This window comes from Heterocephalus glaber, unplaced genomic scaffold, assembly GCF_053883595.1.
Source record: "Heterocephalus glaber isolate CG9 unplaced genomic scaffold, H.glaber_assembly_v1.0 deba00001610, whole genome shotgun sequence".
Taxonomy (NCBI): Eukaryota; Metazoa; Chordata; class Mammalia; order Rodentia; family Bathyergidae; genus Heterocephalus; species Heterocephalus glaber.
In genome coordinates this window covers 10,186,274-10,192,796 of record NW_028258381.1, presented here as the reverse complement: position 1 = coordinate 10,192,796, position 6,523 = coordinate 10,186,274, and positions in this window count along the sequence as shown.

The following is a 6,523-nucleotide window of genomic DNA, read 5'->3' as shown; positions in this document are numbered from 1 at the left end:
AGCTGACCATGGACTGAACCTGCTGAAACTGTGAGCCAGCAGGGCTCTCTGATCCTGTCTCTGCCTTGGAGCTAGCCAAGCATGCACTGAACCTGTGAGCCAAAATCAAGCTTTTGTCCTTTATGTTGTGGGTGTTGGGTATTGTTTCTAGTGGTGGGAAAGTAATTTAAGACACTAAGATAAGTAAAAGGCTGTCATGGCGGGTGAAAAACGTTCTGTTTTCATTTTTTATGAATAATGTAATGGCAGCAATAATGAATTCTGTCCTGCAGGAAATCTAAACTTGGTATTAGGGATTATCTTTTTCCATATTTGCATGTTCCCATAATCATCTTCACCACAGCCTGCTGCATTTCTCACATCTCATTTGTTGCTGCTCAGGGAATTATTGTCATATGATTCCCATATGCAGAGTGCCCTCTCATGTCCAACACTGAGATGCTGTGGGTTTGAACAGTAATTTAAATGGTGAGACTAGACTTCATGTGACTGTCGCAAAAGTATGAATTATTATTTTCCTGTGGGCCTCAACCTGACCTTGGCAACCAGCACAATCCATCAGCAGCTAGCACTTAACCAAGAGTGAAAAATAAGCAATGGGCGTATCATTAGGTCTGGGGTTTCATGGAGAGCAGCAAATGGAGAAATCAAACTAGGCTCCTGTGTTAAGAAAGAGCATAGCAAATGCTTCTGAAAGTCAAAGTCTGACTGTAAATGTTAAAAGAAAAGAGTTATAATTTGAAATATTTTCCAACAATGTGAAGCGATCTATAATAAAGAGAAAAATGTACTCTATCATAAGAAATAACATGTTATTTAAGACAGAAATATCTCCTTTGTATATAATATTTTTCATTAAAATATAACAAACATTAAATGCATAACTTTGATTTTTAAAATCTGCTGGGAATTTGTTCTTGTGTCTAAGATTAAAAATTAAATTATAGAATTTAACTTTCATTTTATATACATCCAAAATGACATTTTCACTCCAAATTTATCTTTCTGTATGTAAGATTGAGTAACTTGTATGATTATACAGACAGAGAAAGTGTACAAAAGTAAGAGTATGTGGGATGGCTGAAAATAATTTTACTGAATTTTGAAATATTTCCAAAATGCAGAAACTGCAAATATCAACTTTGGAAAGCATATACTCATTACAGGGATATTATCAATTTTTGTTGAATATCTTTTCTTCATAGTTTTAAAGATATGAATAATTTTGCCACATTTTAATAATAAAATGTACACTACTTTGACAAATATTTTTAATATTCACAAATTTATAACATATGGAACTCATCGACATGTAACTTTTCTGAAAATGATCATTTGAAGCTTTATCACTTAAATTGCCAAGCAAGACTCAATCACAGGAACATAAGAGTCATTTATTCTAGTTTCCCATGTTTGGGGTGTAGGTGTGAGTTACAGAAAGTGTATCTTGCACTATGGGAAGGTTATGATAGCAACAGGACGGTGGTCCTGATGTGGTGGTTGGTGTCTTGGTTAAGGTCAGTTTTCCAAGTATCTGAGTGACAAACTTCCACTTTTCCCCTTTCTATACTCTCTTTTGGAAATAGCGGTAAGCTCAGCCCACATTCAAGGGTAGGGAAATGGAAATAAGCCCATCTCCCAGAAGTATTTTCATATGTTATTTGAAATTCTTTCCTAAGGAAGACCTGCCATTTCACACTCACCAACTTATTTTTTAATAATTTATGTCACTATATGCTCAGAATGATTTTTTGAGTTATAATTCCATGCAGTTGTAATTTATTTACTTTAGATTGGCTTAGCTATGCACATAGAGACTTTTGTCAATTTGATTCATATTCTCTTGATGTGCACCATCTTTTTCTTAACATGCACTTGAAAATTTTTATTTCTGGGATTATTAGACATTCTAAGCATCTTATCATTTCCCTGATCCAGTGCTAGAATCAGCCAATTCACCAAGACACAGGATTCCCTTTTATAGCAGAATGAAATTTAGGAAGCAGGTCTGGGTGCCCAGGGAGATTATTGCCACATTTTATGCTCTAGATTTTTGATTTTAAGCAATTAAGCACACAGTAAAGTTTTTAACATTAAACAACCAATATGGAAGCTTATTACTTTGAGCTGAGACTGACTCATTTCTTATTTGTGAAATGTTGACAATGACTGTATCTTTCTCATGGCCTTGTTGTAATAAGGAGATTATGTAATCCAAGCACGTGGGAGTCAGTATTCCTAAAACCTTGTAGGCAACCCTTGTGCACTTGCTATTATTATCACAGATTCTAACATGGAGATATTTCACACACATTGCAGAATTCAGTTCGGTTATTGTTTCTTTCATCTGTTGTTTTACCCCAGAATAATATAAAAATTCATTGTCATATCTGGGAATTTCTCAAACTGTCTTTATAATTGCTTCACTTTAAATCTGTATACCATGAGACTGTACTTTAGGTGATAAAGTTTGGTGGATTTCATACACGTTGATGAATTTGTGAATTATTAAGTAAATATGGTTAATAGAGTTATCCTGGCTTTTCTCTCAATTTCTATTTTCTCAGTTGCTTTCAGTCTACTTCCTCAGGCACTGTCTTGAGACAACATTTTTCTTTTGCATGCTATTTATTTTATGTATCATATTTTCCTAGCAATTTTAAACTTTTGTGTTCATTTTGTAGTGATTTTCTTTGAAAAAATACCTTCTGTACACTTTGTCTACTCTTACTGCTTCTGTTTTCAAGTAAATTATTTTCATCATTTGCAATTTTTACAATTAAGACTTATTTCTGTACATGTTGGGTTTTGTATTTGTTATTTTTTTGGTTGTCATAAAATTCTTTTTTTCAATTAACTCTATTGGTACATTTTAGGTATATAATACAATGACATTCATCATTGGGAATTTGAACCTTTACATCATCTATCTTGGTTCTTATTTTTTTTCTTATTTCTCCCCATTCCCCTGGCCTCCCTTCAACCCCTCCACCACTCCCTTTTTACAAAGACTTTGTTTCCAGTTTTTTCTTTTCTCCTATTAATTCCATTCCCTTCTTTTTTAAAATAAACTTTACCTCATGTCATGCTTCCTATCAGAATAACAAGTTTCTTTTATTTTGCTTTTAAAAATTCTAGTGGGCTTGTGAATAGACCTTCTGTTTTTATTAAGCAGGTGATCTCACTACTTTTGACATATATTACTCATTTAACTTAACACAGCCTGAAGTTAATCGATAGCTCTATTTTCTCCAAACAAAGTGAGCCTCTTTGTAAATTTTAATGGCGCTCACTCCTATCATCTCTTGTGCAGCTTTTGCTTCGGCGTGTCTGGTAAGCTTGTAACTTGTAACATCATTTATAACTCTTATTTCAGTAACAACTTATTTATTGACTGTTAATTTCTCTCTTTACTTACCTTCTTAACTTCCAGTGTTTTTACAGGATTACAAAATTTCTTATTATTTCTATACTCATTTAAAATAGCACTTCGGGTAATGCTTTAGCGACATCTGGAATTCTAGGTTGAGAAGTTGGGTTTTTTTTTATTGTTTTACTGGAAATGTTTTGCTTTTCCTTTCCGTTGACATGAGCATCTTGGTAGTGGACAAGTTTGTAATGTCTCTTGGTTGTCATTCATGTGTAGCACACTGAGCCAGTTTCTGGTAGCGTTTTTTATTTGGGCACTGGAAACTGAACCTGGGACCATTTCACTAAGCTATATCCCTCCCCCTCCCCCACTTTTGTTAAAATTTTGAGACAGAAGTTTGCTATGTTACTAAGTTGCCCAGGATGAACTTGAGCTTGGTATTTTCCCTGGCTCAGCCAATCTGCTGGTAGACTTTTTAAAAAAGAATCATTTAATCAAAATTCAAAACACAAGCATATAACCCAATGATTTTCACATAATGTGCATTTTAATCTTCAGCATCTGGATGAAGAAGCCAAAGACCTGCTCACAGCATCCCCCTCCTTCAGCTTTCCCTCATTTCCTGTGGGCTGCCACGCTCCTGTTGCCTACAGGCAGAGATTTATTATGCTCTGTGCTGGTGCAGCATGAAGTGAAGCACACGGGATGCACTTACGCGTTGCTGTTTTTTGTCTGGCTTCTTCCACTTGTGACCGTGTTCGTGAGCACCTACAGTGTGCAATGACCAGGCTCCTACCATATTTCATTGTACACTATTCAGTTTCTGCTTTCATGGAGAGTATAAGTGGATTGACTATGATTTCAAAATAATACTGCTCCAAGTTAGACAAAAGGTAAATACTGTACAAGACGGGCATTTTTTTATCAGAGAAAGAGTGGAGATGCGTTGATGTCAACCTATGATATCCTGTGCAATTTGCCTGTTGTAAGGCAGAGTGAAGTTGAATTGGTTAATCCTGTAGGTTACTTCCTGAAGAAGGCTCTGTACATGGATGGGACTGGAGATGTCGGAAGGGCATTGTAAATACGATACCCATGTCTCTTCTCTCTGCAACACACACCACTATAAAGTCCTCCTGAGAAATTGTAAAAGGACTGAGTTATTATATTTTGACATTGTCATACTTTCATATTATTTTGTCGTTACTGTGTGGATGACAGGGCACAGTTAAATACTTGGAGGTGAGTATTGTTATCATCCTTGTACTGATGGGCTTGACTTAAAAGATCCTGGTAGCTCCTTATGTTTGGACTTTACTGAAAAGATACATGGAATTCAGACTAAGTAGAGCAAGTAGGGACCAAAATTTCATAGGTTCCCAATTTAAATGTGATCATCTTTGTCTTCAGCTGCCAGGTGGATGTGCAGGAAAGAACCCACTGGAGCAGCCGAAGCTTGTTCCCTGAGATCCCTGGTGGCTACTCCCTGATCATACATGGAAATGCACTGCTTTGTGATGGCTGTGTTTGCAGACCTCAGACTCCATGGGAGAGAAGTGGTGATTCATCAGTTAACATGGAAAGTACCGCGAACTCCAAACTTAACTTACGAAAGATTACTGCTATCACCTGGGGTTTGGACACTTTATGAACTGTCCACATCGTAAGTCTTGCAACTGAGATGCTGTTTACTCTCATCGGCTATCCTGTAAGCAAGCAGGAGACAGTCGCTTCATAGCCCCACTGACATTTATCAAATGCATTTAATTACATGCCCATTGTCCACTCTAGCCATCAGAAATTCCAGGCTTATTCAACATTTCTTTTAGTCTCCAGAGCCCAAAGTAGCAAGCACCACAATCTTTGTAAGACTTGATTGCTTCCTGCCTCAGGAACGGAATGGGTAGGTTAATGAAGAGGCGGCTGACATGGTACCAGGTGATTTGTGAGTGTGCGGACCCTTCCCCTCCTCTGTCTCTGAAACCTGGCTTCTTTGGGAAGAGCTTCTCTTCCATAAAGTGATCATCTCTTGTTTTCATATTTTCTGAGGAAAGAAAAACATATGGGCCTAGGAGAGCCTATCGGTCAAATGAATTGATGTGTGGAATGAATCTGCAGGGGCATCTTCCTTCAACTAAGCGCAGCCTGATGGCCAAACATAATCGCCTCAGAAGTGATGCATGATTTTCTAGCAGGTCCTTGCTTTCTAACAACATGTTGGAAAACACTCAAGACCTGAGTTCAAGTATTCAGAGTGAACATACCTTTGGAGTGGAGAAAGACCTCTCCCAAGTTTCTTCCATTTTTCTTTGCCAAGTCCTCGAATACCATTATTTCAAAATAATCCTTTATCATTTCATCATGTAAAATTGGTAAAAAGGCAGGGAGCATCACACTTATCCTGCTCCATGGAATGATTTTCAATGGTGTTGATACTTGAGCTCATTTCTAAAGATACTCATGTTATTCCTAAATTACATATATCTGTATTTGCAGAGAGAAACATATTCATGTACATATATATGTGTGTGTGTATAGATATGCATAAAGATATCTATAGATAGATTGATCAGACAGCAGGAAGAATGCATTTCTTCCTTAAATTATATTGTGATTCTTTTCAAATTTTACATTTTAATTTTTCTGAATCAGTAACAAGCTCCAATGGAGCTGAATGCTACTCATGTACTTTGGAAGTTGTGTGGTATTTTCTTTTTTCTTTTTTTTTTTTTTGGTACCGGGGATCAAACTTGGGTCTTTGCACTTGTGCAGCAGGTGGCTGAACCACTGAGCAAAATCCCTGGCCCAGTTGTGTGGTATTTCAAAAATGTCGTAAAGAAGAAAGTACAGGGCATTAGACCTAAGGAGAAAAGAGCAACAATAAAACATGTACAGACTAAGTAAAACTTTTTAAGAAATGCAAAAATAAAACTTGCAAAGATGAGAGGGAGGTCAAGGATTTGCAAACTCAGAGTTAAGAGGTACCGAAGAGAGCTTTGAGACTCTTTTAGGGGAATAAATCCATTTACGGGACAGAGAATCATGGGTTATTCACACACTGCTGAGTGGCTTTGTTCTTTTTTTTTGATTTTGGTAAAATAATTCTTTTCTTTATATTAGAGGTAAAGTACAAGCTACACAAAAAAGCTTAAA